Source organism: Barbus barbus (genome assembly GCF_936440315.1).
Source record: "Barbus barbus genome assembly, chromosome: 31".
Classification (NCBI taxonomy): Eukaryota; Metazoa; Chordata; class Actinopteri; order Cypriniformes; family Cyprinidae; genus Barbus; species Barbus barbus.
In genome coordinates this window covers 27,432,062-27,454,120 of record NC_136759.1, presented here as the reverse complement: position 1 = coordinate 27,454,120, position 22,059 = coordinate 27,432,062, and the positions used below count along the sequence as shown (strand labels likewise).

The window sequence follows — 22,059 nt, the reverse complement described above, 5'->3', positions numbered from 1 at the left end:
AGTCTGAGAGTTTTCATCATGTCCACATGAGACTCTGCCTGATGAAGCCTGTTTTATTCATGAGCGTTTGGAGAGAAATGTGCGTAGGCCCGTCTGTCTACTTTGAAGGTATCTGCCATGAGTTCAGACTAAGAGTCGATCTGAGGACATATCGCTTGAAGCCTCTAATAGCGGAAGGAGTACAGTGGTTAAAGAGGAGCTGGTGATGGCCGTCTAACTGAAGGATGCGAGTGTGAAACAGTCTCATCTGTGTTGGAAACTCAAAGCTCTTCATGTTCTCTGTTCTAACCCGAGGCTGAGCTCTGAGCTCACTTGTGATCATATCCTCAACGAATGCAGACCTCAGCAGTCAAAATGACAATGTCGTATGTCTAACAGAAATCAGAAGGTGAGCAGGAAAAACAATAAAGCAGACTTTTATTAACTTTTATTAAAAGTCGTTAATGACAGGATTAGAATTTGAGAATTGTTTGCCTTTTCATTGCAAAAACACTTAAATGAGTTGTCTTCAACCAAGTTTCTGCCTTTCTCACACAGACAGCAAGCAGTCTGGCTTCAGAAGTGGACATTCAACCGAGACTGCCTTGAGAGCGACTTCCAAATCTTCATTACTTATCTTGCTGGATCTGTCTGCTGCTTTTGACACAGTTAACCACCAGATCCTTCTGTCAACCCTATTGGTAAAGGGCATTTCAGGAACTGCACTCCAGTGGTTTGAGTCTTAGATAGGTCCTTCAAGGTTTTCTTGCAGAGATGAGGTGTCCAAGTCGCAACATCTAGCTACTGGGGTGCCTCAGGGCTTAGTTCTTGGACCACTTCTATTCCCTGTCTTCATGGCATCACTAGGTTCTGTCATTCAGAAACATGGCTTTTCATATCACTACTATGCTGATGAAACTCAACTCTCTCATTCCATCCTGATGATCCGACGATAGCTGCTCACATCTAAGCTTGTCTAAGAGACATTTCTTGCTGGATGAAGGACGATCACCTTCAACTCAACCTCGGCAAAACAGAACTGCTTGTGATTTCAACAAACCCATAACTTCATCATAATTTCACCATTATGCTCTGCCCAACTCAATCCAAGCAGCTGAGTCCCTAGCCATCATCAAGAATCGGCTAAAAACACATCTCTTCCATCTTTATTTTACCCTCTAACTTCTAAAACTTTCTATTGTAATTCTATTTTATCTATAGGTTTTCTTTTTTTATAAAAAAAAACCTTGACCCTGTAACACTTGCACTCTATTCGTTTTCTAACTGCTTGTTCTAAGGCCTTTAACACTAGCTTTCTCTATTCATTTTCTATTCTATCTACTATTTTTCTTTTAATTATATAAATAACACAAAAAAGCCATGCTAACAGAGACTTGTCATAGCACTTGCATATCATTGCTCTTTTCTTGATTTTGATTGCTTCTATTGTCCTCATTTGTAAGTCGCTTTGGATAAAAGTGTCTGCTAAATGACTAAATTTAAATGTAAATGTTTATGGTCAATTTGCATAAGCAATATATAGAAATCATTAAGCTTTTGGCCAAAAGTTCATAAGCCATAACGCTTCCTCCAGTGCCCTGTTGTCTCTCACATCAAAATCCAGCCACATATTTGTTTAGAGCTGTTTTGGCTTGTAAACGCTGCTTGATCTCTGCAGATTTCTCTCCTGATTCAGACCAGAACACTTTTTCACTGGATGAAGCATTATGGATTTTTTTTTATTCAACAGTTTGAAGTTAAAAATGTTCTATTGATGGACTGGAGTGGGGTGAATTACTTGTGGATTATTGTGATGTTTTTATCAGCTGTTTGGACTCTCATTCTGACGGCACCCATTCACTGCAGAGCATCCATTGATGAAACACTGATGCAGAGACACATTTCTACAAACCTGATGAAGAAACAAACTCATCCTAATCTTGGATGGCCTGAGGGTGATTCAATTTTCAGCAAATTTTCCTTTTTGGGTGAACTATTCTATTAAAAAGACTGTATTATGAATGGTAGTTAAGAGATTTGTTAAGAGTTGCAACATTTAAGATTGTTGTGTAATAAATCAAAGTTAATACATTTTAACCTTCAAAGGCCTTGATATACTTCAAGTAAAAACAAAGAACGAACAAGAATGATGTCATTTTGAACAAAAACTATTTTGCTATTGAGACGATAGCACACAGCATTAACATACTGTATGAGTCTAAACACCACCAAACAATGATGCAACTTAATGTGTTACTACATAACCAGCCCACAAATATGCCACATTACAGTTTCATTTATGAGATTATTTTCTTGACAAGTGGTTAGGTTTACTGGGTCAGGTTCACTGCAAAAAATACTAATATAATTGAATTTAATAAAATGATTGTGCCTGTATACCCGTTCTACACAAAGGTTATACGCCTTTTCACTCGAAAACACGTTTCAGTAATGTAGATGATCACGATTTCAGTTTTATGCCGACTCAAACATTTGAAGTAAACTGATTCAGCATCTTGAAAATATGCCATCCACATGTTGATGCAACACTGCAATAAAGTGACAGGATCCACGGCGCAACTCAACTTTCCTGAAGACGTATGATAATGATATCTGATTACAGCACATTACACTCCAGCACTCGGTGTTAGAGCACCAGAAAAAAGCTACTCACCATGAAACACAAGCCGCATCTGCTGATAGGTTGATGGACACAGGGCAATTAAAAAGAATAAATGGCATACGGCTCAGTGGGACACAGCTGGACGGGGACTAACACTCAAACACCTGGCACAAAGGCCCAAAACACGGTGGTCCCTGAGATTGTGCTTAGTCAAGCGCCAGCGCCTGAGCCCAGCAGAGAGGGCGACGCTGGGAACCGGCTCTTTTCTGTTATATTAAAGCCTAATTGCAATGTCAAGTTGCTCGGTAAGCTGTCGGTCCAGGGAACCGAGACCAAAGAGCTATACATACACAGATGCAAATCAGAAGAGGAGGACATGTGCTGAGGAAGGTGAAATCACAACCTGTTGAAGAAGAGAGAGAGAGAGCGAAGAGTCCCACCATAGACCACTCCACTTCTCCCTGTCATCTTTTAATGCTTATTTTCATCACTTTGCTTAAAATATTGATAATCAATTAGCGCTACGTCTGTTTTGTTACAGAATTGGTGTCAAGGTCTATCAGGCTGTCAAAGCCAATTCAAAGCTCATTCAGAGTTAATTTTTCCGTGGTCGCTCTGTCTTTGGAGGAGTCATTAGGCGCGGGGAACATCGCCCGGGGTGCAATCGCCTATTCTCTTTCATTAGGCTGAGATGAGAAAGGTGAGGGAGATTATTAGGACTTTGGAATGATCACAAAGCCCCGCACAAGCTGTCAGATTCCCCCTCCGTGTAATTCATCTCCTCCCCACCACACCCTGCATCTGAGCGGCACAGGGGTTCGGAGATGGACATTATTCATGAACATCTGCAGCACGGTGAATATTCTCCACCTTCAGGGGGGAACCTGCCCTTTTGGCTTTAAAATTAAAATGATGCTGCTGGAATTAAGGGACAAAAAGGTGGAGAGCGCAAGAACGGTGAGATCAAGATAGAATTAATGAGAGAAACGACGGAGAGAGATCTGCTCGTCTTTACCGGTTTATAATATCAGTGGTTTTGATGAGTTTGCAGTGCAAGACACTTTCAGAATGACCTGACCGGGAATACTGTACATGGTCTTCCTCAACAGTACATGGTTAAGAAAGACAAGCAATCTGAGCAGCTATGGGGTGGATAGGGAAGACCTTACAAGAGCAGAGGAAAATTCATGAATGCTTGCTGGCAATCTACAAAACATTTCTGATAAATGAAACATGTCCAAAGGCTACGGTATGAATTATGGAATATATTATGTGATAACCTGAATGACGACAAAAAAAAACCTCATTCCAGGATCACATGACATTACAATAATTTTAATAAAAAAAAAAATAAATGTATTTTATTAAAATAATAAATATTTTTTTAACTAATCCCACTAAACTATCATTAAATCAGCAGACATTAAAAAATGTAATTTTAATGGTAAATGAATGTAAAAATGCTACAGTAAAAAGCTGTTAATTAAATAAACTATATGCGATGAAAAAACTGTAATATATACAACGGGCATGTACTGTTACATTCACAGTTACAGTAACTAACAAGTCATTTAAAATTTACAGTGAAAAAAAAAGTAAAAGTAAATTCCCATTCCCTTCGTGGCACCTAAACAACACTTTGCAATTAATGATTACTGTATGTTTCTTAGGTTTTTCTTTCAGCTATACATTAGGGCTTAATATAGTTTATGTAGCTAAATTAATGTTTATTGCATTATTTTAATGTCATGTTTGTTTCTATGATGGTGTTTTGTATTTGTTTGAAGCTTTTATATTGACTTATTTATATATCATTTATATTTATTTGATTCATCACGTGCCTTTCTCATGACCACCTGTGTTTTTGGGGTGTTATAGTAGTATATTATAAAGGTACAACACAGATTTATTACTTCTGTAGGTTGATATATTAGCATTATATCTGTTAAAAACTAATGAAATCGTTTTTTTTTTTTTTTAGTTCAATTTGTAAAACCTCCAACGTTGCTTCCATATTTTTACAGTGATGTACAACCACAGCTGTTTTTTTTTCTTTTCTTTTTTTTTAAACTGCGTAAAGGTTCCTGTCTCACAAATACATGTAGCAGACCACAAGGCTGTAACTCTGCAGATACCCATACAGTCATTCCCACCATGAGCAACACTGTTTGTAACTCATTAAAAAACATCTGCTGTTTTTTGCCATTCTGCATCGTGCGAGTGCGGCTCATCAAAACGAATCTTCAAGTTTAAACCTAATCATCTGAGGCCGATTATCTCAACATCTGTTTGTGTGGCCTTTGAGCCAATCTATCTGAATTATTATCTCTTTGTTCAATCACAAGAGAAATGAGCTTAATTACACAGTTTATATCAGAGCAAAGAAACGAGGCGAAGAGGATTGAAAGCGAGCGTGAAAACTGCACTTATCAGCAGGGTTTTGACAGGGCCTGAAATCAGTGTCAGACCGCGGCCCCTTTTTATTACAAATGGCAGCCGAAGTTTACCGTGGCAGTTTCAAGCTAAATGAGGCCTGACAGACTTGTCAGAGCACTGGAGCTTTTCAGTGGCAGGGCAAAAATTTTGCTCGATTCCCTGCCTTTTATCTTCCAAACGCCGGCCGCCAGCTCCAGACGTCTCTGCCGAAAGAAAAGAAATACATTTTGGGGAAAGAAGGAAAAATAATCACAGACAGACGAGAATGACAGATGATCGTCCACCTCTTCAAAATCCAAAAAGTATATTTGAGGCGAAAGGGTGATGTATGAAAGGAAATGTGTGCGAAAGCGGCACTATGGGCTGAATGCAGAGCTAATGTCAGGAGCCGTTAGAGCAGCCATCAGAAAACAAAGCAAAATCAACAGCAACAACAATAACAGCGCCTCCCTCCACATCCTCCTCCTCCTCTCCATCACCGCGCTCCGTCTCACTCAGCATCACATCCCTCGCTCTTTCTCTTTGTCTCTGGCTGAGGGCTATTATTTCAAACTCCCCTCATCCTGACTCTCATAAGAGAGGAGCAAACGGTGCACTACTGAGAGCTCAAGCAGCTCCCCTACAGGAGAGGGAGAGAGAGAGAGAGGGAGAGAGAGGGTAAAAATAGAAAGAGAAGTGAAGGAAAAGCACAGTGTCCTCTGGTTACAGCAGTGTTATGTTTGATAATACCGCCTGTTGATTACACAGAAACCAGTCAAAGCTGACACACCAAACACTCAAACTACAGCCGCGCTGCTCTTTAGGGGAAACGAGTGGCATTTACGAATAAAGAAGAGTGAATTAAAAAAAAAAAAAAAGCTGGGAACACTGACAAAGAATTAAAAGTGCAAGTTTGTTGTTGTGCTGGCTGATATGGCAGTGAATCGTGAAATACTTATAAGGCAGTGTGGATGCCTTATAATAATGCCTAATAGAAATCTGCTATTCATAGTCACAGAACCGGATTTTACCAAGTGCGACATGTTCCTGGATCCTTGTTGACCCTGGAACAACATTGTGCTTAACCAATCAGATTTGAAGAAACGGTTTATAGTTTTGTGAAGTTTAGGCGCTTGGCGCTTAGGTTTGGTGCTTGTACATCAGTGTCAATCATCTATCGTTTCCTCTGAGTTTAGGGATTACTCATAGTTCAGGTTAGGTTTAGGTGTAGGGATAAGGTCAAAACTAAATGTTTGGATTAAAATGTTGTTCCAGGGTCAACAAAACATGTTGACCTAGGAACACATCTAACAAGCTAAATCAGGACGTGCTACAGCCTTTCTTTCTTAATCTAAGGAGTACAGGATAAATTATTCATGATAAATACAGACATGCATGTCCTATTAATGAATAGTGTATAAGATAGCATAAATGAAGGACAGGTGTAAATAGCGCTGCACAATTTGGGGGAAAATCTACTTGCAATTTTTCTGAAAAAAATAAAAAATTATATATATATATATATATATATATATATATATATATATATATATATATATATATATATATATATATATATATATATACACATATATATATATATATATATACATAGCGGTGTGAAAAAGTGATTTTTCCTGATTTGCATGTTTGTCACACTTTAATGTTTAAGATCATCAAACAAATTTAAATATTAATCAAAGATAACACAAGTAAACACAACATGCAGTTTTTAAATAAAGGGTTTTTTTAATGAATAAAAAAATCAGGAAGGGGGCCAATACTTTTTCACACGACTGTATATATTATAACTTGAAATGTGATTACAAAAAACAAAAAATCCAGGTTTTCTGTGCTGTTTGAAGGTCTGCACAAATTTTGTGATATCAATATGGATAATAATAATAATAATAATAATAAATATGATTACTACTAGAATGTTTAAAAAAGCTAAAACAATACTACTATTGTAATATTTCACTGTATAATGCAAAATGAATATTTAAGGAAAATAAAAATAATTTTCCTTTACATTACAACTGTAAAATCACAACACTAATGTATGGCTGTGTTAATTTCTTCATTTTCAAGCATTAAACCATCAAACTTTAATTTTGATGCAAAAACACAGGGAGCCCTTAAAAGCTTCTCCTCTTTTGATAAGTGCTTCTCATTAGAAGTATGGGAAGACAGTTAACACGCATTGCATTTTTCATGAACATTAAAACGACCCAAACTAAGAGGAGATGCAGTGATGGAGCTCATGTGGAGCAGTATTTACTGTGAGCCGATACGATCCGAGACGCTGGAAACATTCCTGCATAATGAGCTGCTCAAGTGTAAATGAACACAGTGCTTCGCTTCACTCTGAGACAGACACCACATATTTTTATTTAATTACATCGCTGCTTTATTGCAATTTCAGTTATGATTATTAATTGTGCAGCCCTAGATGAATGTACTTAACAGGTACAGCAACTTTGTTTCCATATAATTCAGCATCGTTGCTACAAATCCGGTCCTTATGTTCAGGCTATTTAACGCCTCTGGTGTTTTCAGTTTGTAAGACCTTTCACAGATTCTCTCTCAAGCATGGAAGATGAAGTATGAAATTAATCTTTATCCTTGTTTTGTTTCTTTGCCTCTCTTTTCACAATGCATGAAGGCAATTAGCTGTGTGGTTTGGTTGCAGGCTTTGTGCTGGGCGCCTCCGTGTGCCAACTCACTGGCCTTTTGTTCTGCTGGTTTGTGCCGCCCACTTCAGCCCGTCTCCGCTGAGCTTTCCTCCTCACACCTACACAGGGCGTTACACAATTCTACCCTAAAAAGAGCTCCGCTCTAAAACCCCCATCTCTGACTCCCCATTGTTTGTTGTGTGCAATTAAGACGAATTCCCTCTCTGTTTATTTGCTGAAGTGCATGTTTTCTTTTGTCTTGGCTCAGGATGTTAAACGGATGAGAGGAGAGGTACGCAGGTGGCTAACTCACAGGGCTTTTTGTTTTCTTATACACATACTTTAGGTTTTACTAGGAGTATTTAACATGGGACCAGACCTCACTAGAGCCGATGAACAGCTTTATATCGAGGACTGAAATTAAACTGTACACTATTGTTTATTTTAAGGATCAATTTGCACTATTAACTAGCATGCTGTTTATTAGTACTTATAAAGCACATATTAATGACTTATTCTGCATGACCATATTCTAGACCCCTTAATCCACTCCATATTTTAACTTAATGACTACCTTACTGATGATTAATAAGCAGCAATTTAGGAGTTTATTAAGGCAAAAGTCACAGTTAATGGTTAATTAATAGTGAGAACTGGACCTTAAACTAAAGTGTGACCATAGCTTCTGAGAAAAGAACAGTTTTTCTTTTTTGTCAGGAGCTTCAGATGGCAAACATCAGCTTATAAACCCCTCATACAGCACGAGCTGAAACGCTTGATCTGGGGGTGTGGATGGGTCGGCCCGACCCTCATTTTTTAATACAGACATCTGACCTCCATCAGACCCATAATAGTCTGTGATCAACGAGGGACGAGCGGGAGGAGGAAATAAAGAAAAGCTTTATATCTAAAATTGCAATAGAAACACTTGGTTTTCTCCAATGTATGAATTAGAGGAAAACAGACATTTATAAAGTCTATGCATTTTGGATTTGCAGTCCCTGAAGTAAATTATACCAGTCCTTTCAAGGCAGCAAAGGAAAAGCATTAATGTTTTAGGTAAGTTTATATTGTGATGGTTTGATTTTATGTCAATCAAATGACCCAAAAGACATTTTGACATTGTCATTTTTGATATTTATGTGTTCTGTCATCTGTGTATAATAACCAATGCACAACGCAACCATCTTTGTAACATTTTTTACAAATTAGTTTTTTTACAAATTTTATGGTGGTGTTACAACTGCTGGCTAGATTCTAAAAGGTAATCAGTCAATGGGAGATAATAATAATAGTAATTATAATAATAATAATAATAAAAAAAAAAAAAAAAAACTCAAAGATCTAAGACTTTTTCTATGTACACAAAAGGCCTGTTTGGGGGGGGGGGGGTATCTGGTGTGACCACTATTATCCTCACGCAGTGCAACACATCTCCTTTGCATAGAGTTGATCAGGTTGTAAACTCCTCTTCAACGGTTGTGCAAAATTGCTGGATATTGGCAGGAATTGGAACACGCTCACCCACACAACACCATACACGCTGTCTGCCATCTGCCCTGTACAGTGAAAACCGGGATTCATCCGTGAAGGGAACACCTCTCCAAAGTGCCAGACGCCATGGAATGTGAGCATTTGCCCACTCCAGCATGCAGATGAGCTTCCCCGAGACGGTTTCTGACAGTTTGTGCAGAAATTCTTTGGTTATGCAAACCGATTGTTGCAGCAGCTGTCCGGGTGGCTGGTCTCAGACGATCTTGGAGGTGAAGATGCTGGATGTGGAGGTCCTGGGCTGGTGTGGTTACACGTGGTCTGCGTTTGTGAGGCCGGTTGGATGTACTGCCAAATTCTCTGAAACGCCTTTGGAGACGGCTTATGGTAGAGAAATGAACATTCAATTCACGGGCAACAGCTCTGGTGGACATTCCTGCAGTCAGCATGCCAATTGCCCGCTCCCTCAAAACTTGCAACATCTGTGGCATTGTGCTGTGTGATAAAACTGCACATTTTAGAGTGACGTTTTATTGTGGCCAGCCTAAGGCACACCTGTGCAATAATCATGCTGTCTAATCTGCATCTTGATATGCCACACCTGTGAGGTGGATGAATTATCTCGGCAAAGGAGAAGTGCTCACTAACACAGATTTAGACAGATTTGTGAACAATATTTGAGAGAAATAGGCCTTTTGTGTACATAGAAAAAGTCTTAGATCTTTGAGTTCAGCTCATAGATCTAAAAATGGGGCAAAAACAAAAGTGTTGCGTTTATAATTTTGTTCAGTGTATATAATACACAATGTATAAAGTTTACAGAAAGTATAAAGACTGAGTGACTGAATGAATGAAAAATAGACCTTAGGTTGAAATTACAAGTTTGATGTACATACTGTATATTCACAACAATGTTGTGGTGATATAGCTGTGAAATCTGTTTACACCTAACTATGGTTGGGTTTATGGGTGGACTTTCACTTTTTTCCCCCTAAAAATAAACTTTGCTTTCATATGAATCACATCACACAAATTCATACGAAATTCCCAACTCGTGAGTTCTGTTCCTCATGAGACGCGTAATACACATAGTTTAAGGTTCAGAACAAACCCTAACTAGAACTTGTTTTACAGAAAAATATATATATTGCTTGCATGTCTATTGGAAATCTTGATCTATTGCATGCATTGATCTCAAATACTGGACCACATCATGCATAAACATGTATAAGCAAACATGATTGTCTGTGATCAAGCGCTGCATTAGATGATGTACAAGTGGAGAAAACATGTACAGTACATATACATTTATTTAAACTACTATATAGTCATTATCAGAAAAATACATAAAATGTCTGTAAATAAATGGATAAATAAATCAACTTTCTACATATTCTGTAGTCTTATGACACCGTATATTCAAACATATATTAAATTGTTTAAGGGTTACAGACTTATTTGAAACTCTTGTAATTAATCACTGGTACTTCTATCATCTATGGAATATGAGTGAGGGAAGCAGGGAAAAGCATCTGGTTTGGAGGGCCGTCTTGTGTCGGTCGTACCCCAAGGCCTCTGCACCCCACAGAGCCCTAAACCTCTGAAGATCCACCAGCCCCTATCGATTCCCTTTAAAACTCCTGAATAATAAACTCCAGCCCCCTCTGTGCCGCAGAGAAGCCCACCAGGGCCTGGGGTAGAGCTTAAACCCCTCTAATTACATCAGCACTGAAAGGAAATCATTGATCAACAGCATTATGGGGCGCTGAACTGGCACCAAAAACTCAATCAATGATATCAATCAACTGGTTAAACTGGTTCTCAAGATGTTTGAGCATATGGGATTAAAATGTATGAATATACACAAGCTTTATAAAGTTGAGAATAAGTAAGAGTAACTTGAATGTTGTCAAAGAAATCTGATTCTTCTGATGCAACCAACGAGGCAAAAATTGTCAAAAAATAGTAGCAATGCTGCAAATAGATCATTATATTTTGAAACTTTTTTCTGCATATACTTTTCATTAAATTATTCATGAATAGTTTCAGAAGCCTTTTCTTCAGTCTTCTAAGGAAACTTTATGCTACATAATTTTAAAGAAATCATTCTAATGTGTTAATTTGGTACCGAATAGACCCACAGCTGAAACTGCTTGAACTGCTTATTTAAGTGCAATCCAGTTGCTTAAGTACTTCATACACTTGCATTGACTGTAACATTTTAAGTTAAATTTTTGGCTTCAAAAATGGTCAAATGTACATTGATGATAGAAGAAAAAAAAAGGCAGAAGTACATCAGGGTGTACTGTTTCATTAACCAGGAGACATTTAACATTAGTTTAATGATGCTGGCCCTTTAAGACAGAGTTTAAAACATACGGTCACATCTAACACTGATCTCAATTTGAAGAAGTGGGTGGGATAAATAAAAGATTGGATGGATAATGATTTATATTGTATAATACACACACACATACACACACACAAAAAAATAACAGTAATGTTGTCATTTTCAGATGTCTAAACCAATGCAGCAGCAACAGTTATAAGTGTTTGCTATCAGATATTCATCCAGTACTGCTGGAATTGTAGGTGCTGTTTCACAGATGGTTTGGTAAGTGTGCCAGAGCTCTGGTGGACTGTGTCCAGGGAGGGACCCCGCTGCTTTATGGGCTCTGAGATTGGTGTCCCGGGACGCCCCACCCAGCACCCCATCGCTCATGCATAATGCACCGGCCCTACGGCCAGCCAGAGGCTTGACTCCAGACAAACACCTGAGATCTCACACAGGTGTGTGTGTGTGTGTGTGTGAGTGTAAATGTTTGTGCTGCTCTAATGTTGCTTTTGGTGCCTCATGTTAGAAACATATGCAATATATAAATCACAGATGAAGTAGACATATTAGATCCAAAGTGACTTACAAAAGAGGAGCAAAAGCAGAGAGCCAACAGTATTCATCCAACACAAACAGAACACATTAAATTACTAAAGACTCTTTGACTTGGTATATATACTGTATACTGTAGTTACATAATAATGTGACCTCTTGTAGATAACAGTAAATAAGTGCATCTTTATATACATATTATTCTATATGGAATATTGAGAGAGAGAAAAAATACTGTCTCTTGATTTTATTCAAACAACAGTATTTTTAACCATGTCTGGCATCCTGATAAATGTTTTCAATTATTTCTGTGGCACATTTATTAATTACATGCACAGTTTGTACAGGAATTACATGTACAGTTATTCAGCTATTCACACTGATGCTAAACGATTCTACTTAATAGGATTTTCTTATCCTGTGGTACAAATAGTATCAGAAACTGATGACATTTTGCATGTCTTGTTCTTCCATATGTACAACGTTTGTGAATTTTGGATATTGTGCACTCAAGAAACAAGCATAATGAGCCACACGCAAAGAAATATGTCAGATTGTATCTGCTATGAAATAGTCTAGCACTGGGCCAAATTTGGTGAAGATCTGATGAATGGCCTATAGTCTGAAAAAGTATTTTTTAAATAAATAAATAAATAAATAAAGTAAGCAAGTACGTGGATTAAATATACATGGGAAAATAAATAACAGTTAAAGCAGAATGAAACAGTAACACTGAATTCTTTAAAAGCGTTCAAATAGATTGCATTTAACTTAATTGCATGACTTAAATTCTGCTAAGTTTAGCATTCATCCAAAAGAAAGAAAAAATCACTTAAATTTTTAACTGAGCCCTGTTTGTTATGAATTTTCTCTTTTGTGATTAGATGCAGAATTACTATGGCTTGGCTTTACATGTTTAAGTGACCCAAATCTATGAGGTTTTTTTTCTCTCCATCCGCTGCATTGTGATCAGATAGAGAATTATTATGGTTTGGCAGAGCCTCGTCCTCGCTCCAGCAGAAGAATCAGGGTGTCACAGCGGTGGAGGAATAGCACAATGGAGGTGGAGGACTAAAGATGATCTCCTGCTATCAGAGGATCTTAAAAAATAAGCGATTACACCAAAAAAATCAGGTGCAGCCCTTACTAAAGATGTCTGCGGATAGAAGATAAAGCACGGCAAAGGAGAGCAAGGCAAACGAGAAAATGAGGGGAGCCAGGGATGGGTTACAGATTACTTACACAATCATAAATAGTTTCTCCTCCGCGTATTCAATAATGGCCTTCTCTCTATTCAGCAATCTGTTTTGGGCGGCCAAAGGAAGCGGCTAATACAGTTTTATCAAAGCTGAGCATTGGCAGGCAGGGCAGAGAGTTGATGTTTACAAGGCGAGGGCAAGCAGACGAGGTGCGAGAGAAAAGGAAGGCGCTGAAATCCAGTGGTAATTCCTCTCGGGCTGTAATCCAGGAGGATTACGGCTGCGTGCGGAGAGAGATTATATATTTATAGTTAAGATGCTCATCCGCTGTTTGCCGAGTGAATGGAGGAAAGGCTGGAAGTATTACAAGAGATGTATCAGGCCTACGGGAATCGGGTTCCAGTCTCACTCATTAACTCCTCTATTACTCTAGAAAAACGAATGGCAAGATTAAGAATTACAGTTCAATGTTACAAATAAAATGTTAACTCCATCCTCAAGGATTTGCAGTTGTAAGTATTTGGCGCATTCTCCCAATGAAGTTTCTAAGTGGCGTTCTGTTGCTCTTTTGTTCAACACACATCCTTCAGTCAAACAGCACAGATACACTGGTCAACCAGCCCTCAATTTGAATTGGATGGTTTTTGCTCCAAACACGTGAACGGCAACTCTTTTTATTGGTTTCATTTCGGCCGATCTCTGTTCTGGACATGCACACAAAATGCATCGCAATATTTCCCCACAATGTCATTTGTGTGGAAATTTTACAAAGTCTGTAAACAGAAGCCAGAGCTCAGGCGGACGCAAAGAGGAGGGCAGAGGAAACACTATACAAGACACAGCACCGCCACCTATTTCTCAAATGGACCACTGACACTCCTAATTGAGATTGTAGATAGAGTGCCAATGGTCCATTTGAGAGATAGGTGGCGGTAATGCACTTATAAGTCTGCAATCTGCCGTAAAGCAAGAAGAAGATGCGTCACACGCCGGCAGTTGTGAACGCGCTCAGGACAGTTGGACCGTGTGGCGGATCAGAGGTAAAAAAAACAATATAAATACTGTTCACATGTTGCGATACTGTGTTCTTGCACAGGAAATAAACAGCTTATGTAAATCAGAAACTGGTATCGGAATCAGCCCATTAGCTTGCCAAAAATTGGCAACTGGAAAAATCCAAGAAAAATCCTGATCAGTGCATCCCTATTCTAAGTGCTAATAAGAAAACTTCTATCTTTACCAGGGTTTCCGGCAAATGCACACGCACTCATTGCACGCAGAGTACAGTACAGCACATGTGCCATACAGATGGAGCATAGACAGCATTCCTGTACAGAGAGAGAATACCTGAAGAACGCAAATACACAAGCAGGGAAAAAATGACACTAACATTAATTCTCCCGGCGTGTTTTCTGCAGGAGATGAAAGAGCTCTGGTGTAATTTCTGCTATTTATTTATCTTAAACGAGGGAATCGGGTGGATACGTATCCCAGGCCTTGATTGCCGCTGGGCTAATTAGATAGAAATATGCAACTACAGAAAAAAATTGAGAATTAATTAAATGTTTATTTCTCTTCAACCCCACCCTTTAAATATGGGAGGTTGGGTCTGAAACACAGCCTGACAGACGAGAGGGAGAAATACGGACAGAAAAAAGCTTGGCAGTCAGAGAAGACCGAACCATATCTATGCCATCTGTTCTGAAATCTCGATATTAACGGAGACGGGCGACTCTGTAACGTCCCATCCGCTCTCGCCACCGCTGGACGGACGGACGGCTCACATCATTATGAAAATGTTGTTTAGGGCAGCCAAGTCGAAGGGGTGGGGCGGCTTCCTCATTAATCAGCATGTCTAATAAATCCTCGTGCCTCTTCTGACAGAGCATTAGTCACCGAAAAGCGCTCGCTAAGAGACAGAGAAGAATGGGCCGCCTGTGGGACAGGGTCAATCAGAAACTCATCAAATGCGTCATTTCGTCTCTCCATTTAGACAAACAGCACTTGTTTATGGGAAAGATATCAGGTGTTCTGGAATAAGGAGCAGCGCTGAAACGGCACATCCATTAATCAGGCCTTGATTATACACGACGAGGAAGGTTGTTTATCCTAATTTCATTCATTGCGTTCAACAAAGAAAATACAAGAGTATACAGCCATTAGTGGCAGCCGCGGATGGCACAATCATTTTCTCGTATTAAATAAAGCCATGATGAATGAGCCAATAAAAACTAAAACAAAGAGGTTTTTATTACTTCAATTTAAACTCTCCCCTTCAATCTTGCTGTAAATAATGGTGTGGGTGTGAAAGTGTCTTTTAAAACATTTACTAAACGCAGAATGAGATAATGCATACAAGACCCCGGCCAAGTCGAAGCTGTTTTTCGCTCGCGCCTCGCGAACTTCAGCGAGCGAGCTAGTTAGGGCTGTCGGTGAAATCGTCAACAACAGTCTTAGAGGACAGGACTACCGCTTTTTGATCAGCCATCAAAACTGCCTTAATGTCTCAGCGGCCGTCAGAACGGCAGGGCTCTGTGGCTGCTTAATGAAAAACACATTCCCTTAACGGATGGAGATGTCCCTTTGTGTTAAAATGACCACAGATAGCATAAAGCATTCACAACTAACTGCTTAACTGAGAAATATTAACAAACGGAGAGAAACAAATATTATAGATGAAGCAGTGTAGAGAAAACATCCATCTATTCTACCAATATAGGACTTTTTATGCACATTTTAATGCGTAAAAAAAAAAAACCGGTTTGCATGGAATTAATTAATAGGAAGATTAATACAGGGTTGCACTGAAAGCCCTGAATTTATATTTCCTTTTTTAATTGTAGTTGAGATTATAAAATCAGCAAAAACATCCAAACTGTTTTAAAGCTGCGACATCAAGGGGTTTATCGCCTCTCATATAATTAGAGGAACAGTTATAAATGCTGTCATGGGAATCAATATGGCATATTCTTCTTGCAGCACTGTGTTTCAGCCGCTCACAGCAACTTACAAACCCCAGCAGGCGGGCCAAGCTAATTAAATTACTTTGCAAAGTTTACTTAACAGTAAATGGTTAGTAAAATTTAAGGTGATTGCAAATAATTAGCGCATACATTTGCATCAAAATCATTTATACCATATGTTGCAGAAATTATGGAAAACAGCATGATTAAAATATTCTCTTTTTTGTGTTATGGTAATTTGTAAATATAGAGACTGAGGAAGAGAGAGAGAGAGAGAGAGAGAGAGAGAGGGAGGAAAGAAATGATTCCATTTGGATTTGAACATACAAGGTTTTGTTTCAAGAGCTCACCAGATGCTGTTTGAAATCTGCCAACAGTTAAAAGAAACAGCTCTCCTCTCGAACCCGCAAACATCATCAGCTCAACACTTAACCGCGCTCCACACACACCTGACCGGACGAATAACTCTGCACTTTAACTCCAAACACCTTCATAGCATGCAAGAGTTAAGGTGGCATCGCTACATAACATAAGGTCACACCTACCCTGTAACGAAAGAGAGGGCCTGAAATAAAAATAAAAATGATAAAAGGTGTCAAATTAACAGAAAAATACGAAAATAAATTTACTTCAGAAAATAAACCTTTCAGTTATATTAATTTTTATTATACTTAACATGAAATTACCACCAAAATAATAATTGAAATAAGAAAAAAAAACTATAAGTGTGTGTATATGTAAATACTTATGTAAATATTTATACTCACACACACACACACACACACACACACATATCTACATACCTACACACACATATATATATTAGGGCTGTCAACATTAACGCATGTGATTACTCTAAAAATTTTAATGCGTTAATATTTTTTTTAACGCAAATTAATCGTTCTTCAACTTCTTGCCGTCATCGCAGCGCGGAAGGTAGTCATTGCCTGCGTCCCAATGTGCACACTATCCATCCTAAATTCTATGTGATACGAGTAATTTTCAATACTATTTAGGGCAGATAGGGTGTATAGTATGCACATTGGGACGCAGGGATTGTGTGATTATGAGGCGCCGGGCTCGACAACAGTGAAGTGAACGCAGAGAGAGAGAGCATGAGAGACATGTATACTCATATGTGATAAGGGTACAGTGAAACAGTGTTGCCAGGGTTGTGGTTTCCCAGCATAATTGGGCTATTTTGAAAATACAGTTGCGGGAAAAATGCCAGAGCCGTGGGTTGCAGTTTTTTGGGCTACTTTTATAATGTACTGCGGCCGCCCAAAGTGTATATATACACATGAGATTGCAAAAGGAAGTTATTACAAACACTCGATGGTGGTTTAAAGTGAGTTCTGAGTAAAAGTGTACTATTAATCTCATAAATTGTCTTATGTAGCATGTTGCTAATGTTAGCTCTAATGCACCTGCAGAACAGGTCCAATTCTTCTTCATAATGCATTTTATCATAATACTTCATGTAAGGTCACAAGAAAATGTTTTGTTGTATTTATTTAGAAATACTTTTGATAATAGTTGGGTAAATGTGTACTGGGATTGAAGCTTGGTAAACGTTTTATTGTCAGTATAAAGGCTGATAATGGCTGAATTAAAACTAAAGAATAATAAGGATAATGTCTCATACCTAGCGGAGATGTGAAAGGTTATGTTTCCTTAAACTAGTTTGTCATGCATTCCTTTATTTCAACACATTTACAGGTAAATTCTAGTATTTTAAATTTGCGACTAATCGTGATTAATCACAGTCCAGGACTGTGATTAATCGATTGACAGCACTAATATATATATATAATTTGCGCACATTAGTACAGTCTAAATGAAAACATGGTAACTGCTTAAACCAGAGCAGGCTTGAGGAAAACACCATGAACTGTCATTTCACAAACCCCCCCATCCCATAAATTAAAGCTTGTATATAAATCAGGATAAATTACAGCACTATAACTTCACTCGTGTGGTTTATTTTCCGTGGCCTGTGTCTGGCAATCTGTCGGCCTGCCTCATTATGAGAGCTAAGTGACTTTGACGTGTGCTACAATCGTCTTGCTGTGTTTTGAGTGAATGGACTCTTATGAGTGTGAAGCATGAGGAAGAGCAAATACACCTCCTGAACAATAAGTACAGCGTTTGCTGTTGCTTCACTGACCCACATCCTTTCTTGTCCAGTGAAGGTTTACTCGGCATGCTAATGTCACTAACACACATGTCAGTGCTGAACCTCTGAAACACAAGCTGTCACTCATTTAACAAAAGAGCTGTTTCTCCACTTCATATTTCCCAAAAGCATCTCGGAGGAAATAAAAGCGGCGACAGGCTCCTAAAAGAGCACGAGAGATTTTCATGTAGGAATACACGCATTGTTTTCACGTGCCGGAGAACACTTCCACCCCACATGTTCTCCTGAGATTGAGTGGGTGGCCACTGAGAAAGACAATGTGAAATAAAGCAGATAATGAGACAAACAGCATTTCACTGGAGTGAAGCTGTGCGGTAATGAAATATCTGAAGCAGAGGAAGAACATGTCTTTCATCACTCTCTCCGCTCGCACAAAGACAGACTCTGACCCGGGCTTTCCATGTTAGCCTATTAGTTCCAGTTCAGGTGTGTGTGTGTGTGTGTGTGTGTGAGAAAGGGACGGGAAATGTGACACCATCTATGTATGTGGTCTGCTGGCCTCACATCTGTTGCAGCAGTCTGGGCAGTTAATGCTGCTTTTCTACGGCAGAAATCAGTCAGCTTGCATCTTGTATAAGCTGCCCACTGCCCAGCTTTCAGTGCTGTCTCTCTCTCTCTCTGCAGGGGGCCGCAGTATAACACTCCCAAACTCAGCAGAGGAGGAACAAAACAAGCGTGACAATCTCTAATTAGCTGTGACTGAACAGGTTTATTTAAAGGAGTTTGTGAAGAGCACGAAAGGAGGACGCTGCTGAAGTTTTGATGCACTCTGACCCTGCAGCACTTTCATGTCGGAAGATGTGACAGATGTGACGGAAACAGAGCTCAAATTTGATTACAGATAAAGAGCAAAAAATTAGTCTTTTTTTTTAATGTTATAATATTAACGAACACACGTGCACACAAATATATAAATATAGACAAAAGGTCAAAAGTTACTTAAACTTTTTATTACGTTCACCAAGGGCGCATTTACTTGATCCAGGGTTATTATTGTTAGTTAAAACCAAAACTGAAACTAAAACTAAAACCATGAAAAAGTTCAATTTGTACATACAAAAAAATAAATAAATAAATAAATAAAACAAAAATAAAACTATAAAAAATTTAAATAAGTTGTGTGAAATAAATAAATAAATAAATAAAACAAAAATAAAACTATAAAAAATTTAAATAAGTTGTGTGAAATAAGAAAAAAACATACAAATCTACTAAAAATGACAATAAATAAAATAATTCCCTCATAAGCCCACAGTAAAGACAAAATTGCTCTGTTGGCTGTGGAGTCAGGACATTTGCAAATATGATTAAAAGATGATTGACTCCACAGCCAACAGAGCAATTTTGTCTTTACTGTTCCAATACTTATGGAGGGCACTGTATATATATATACACACATACACAAGGTAACACTTTAGTTTAGGGACTTTTAACTAGTTGTTTATTAGCATATTCTACATCCTTAATCCTGCCCAATACCTGAACTTAACAACTACCTTACTAACTATAAATAAGCAGAAAATTAGTATTTTATTGAAGCAAAAGTTGCAGTTAATGGTTTGTTAATAGCGAGAATTGGACCTAAAATAAAGTGGCATCATATATTTTCATTTAATATTAATTAAATTAATTATTTTTATTTACAATAACTATTTTTGATTGAAATATAATTTATTTCTGTGATGGTGAAGCTGAATTTTCTTTTATCTTCAGTGTCACATGACCCTCAGAAATCATACCAATATAATACTTATCCCAAACATTTGAATAGAAGTTTATCGCAGTTCCCACAAAAATATTAAGCTGCAAGTGTATATATGTTATTATGGAGCTGTCAATTAATAAAACAAAGCTGAAATGGCCCAAAAAAAAAAAAAAAATACAAAATTAAATTAAATAAAAACAAAACTGAAAACAACCACACATGAATCAACGAGCAGCCTGTGTCCGTGTGTATCTATCTACATGATCCTTGTTAGCAAAAAGAACAGGCAGTTATTAAGCCACATTAGTGAGTGAGTGTGGTTTTAGGAACGCATGGCCACAATGATCGGCCGCTCTGAGAGGGCGGCCTGCGGGGGGTCAGGGGCCCTGGGGGACGAGGGAAAGACTGAGAGAAGGGACCTCATTACAGGTCTGCCGGGGCCCCTCCACTATTGAGTGTGAGCAGCTTACGCTGGATGATCTGTTTCACACACACTCGCAGAGTCCATCAACACTCACACACACACACACACACACACGGGGGGGGGGGGGGGGGGGGGCAGCTTAGAGCGCTGGGGCAGGATTTAGAGATCTCAGGAGACCTCGCTGAAAGAGGAAAGCGAGGGAATAGAGAGAGAAAGCTGGAAAGAAGCGATTGGCGGGGCTACAGAGGAACAGAGGGCTTAAAGCATGGCAGGACGACATTACCATCCCAAAACCACCAACATCTGCTCTATCACAGACACGGAGGCAGAGACGGGGGTGGAGGTCAGCTTCTTCATCACCACCCATACGCTTCATTTCACTGCGTTACACTGGAGGAGCAATCAACAGACAGGACTATACCCACAAACACAGCAGCTTCTGAAGAGTCAGTCACACACCCCATCTCACACACACACACACGTTTGTTTTTGTGAAAAGTGGGGACATCCCATAGGCTTTTATACTGTACAAACTGTATGTGCTATTGCCCTACACCTAAACGTAGCCCTCACAAGAGACTATGCATTTCTACTTTCCCCAAAAAACTCACTCTGTATGATTTATAAGCGTTTTGAAAAGTGGGGACATGGGTCAATGTCCTGAAAAGTCACCTTCACCTTATAATACCTGTCATACCTGTGTTATTATACACATTTATGTCCTCATTTGTCACAAAAATGCACACACACACACACACACACACACACACAACATCTCATTAAAGAAAGACTAACTGTCAACACTGAGAATCACATCTGGAAGTGCAAACCAACTCCAGAAGTGTCATCAAATTCGGAGTGAACCCAAGGTAAGACATGGACTGTGTTGAGGAGGATGGGGCCCACTAGAGGGCCTCAGCAAATGTCCAACAGCAACTCGGGATGATTAAGATAACATATTATTATTAATACAATTAATACTGATATTAACCATCTAATAATAATAAAACATACAATTAAATCAAATTAAATATTTATTAGTTTTTTTGGTTCCCTCAGTTTTTTTTATTTTATTTTATTAATTTATTTATGTATTTATTTAATTTTGATTGAAGAACACAGTTCTTGAAACCTTTAGAATAAAAAAGTATTGTGGTTAATTAATTTACCTACATTTACACAAATTTCTGATAATAATTGTTAAGAATATATTATAGTAAAGTCCAACACAATATTCGAAGGCCACCTATATAATATTAATAGATCTTTAAGTGTTTACATATCAAGTTAACAACACACAGTAATAAGAATCATGCATGTAAAACTATTTCAATTCATAAATTTACTAAAATAAATGTTAGAAATAAAATACAAATCTAGCTCAATTAAAATGCTAAAAAACATACAATTAAAATGAAATAATATTTTTAAAATGTTAATAATTAATTATTGAACTTTTGACAGCAGATGTATACTACAGAATATTTCAAGATCTTGGGAG

The 22,059-nt window shown here is 38.3% G+C and overlaps 1 protein-coding gene across 2 annotated transcripts in view; it reads right to left on the bottom strand.

The window, feature by feature from the left end:
• LOC306850982 (uncharacterized protein) overlaps positions 1-22,059 on the bottom strand; it is a 145,375-nt gene that overhangs the window by 33,765 nt on the left and 89,551 nt on the right. The window lies entirely within an intron of this gene.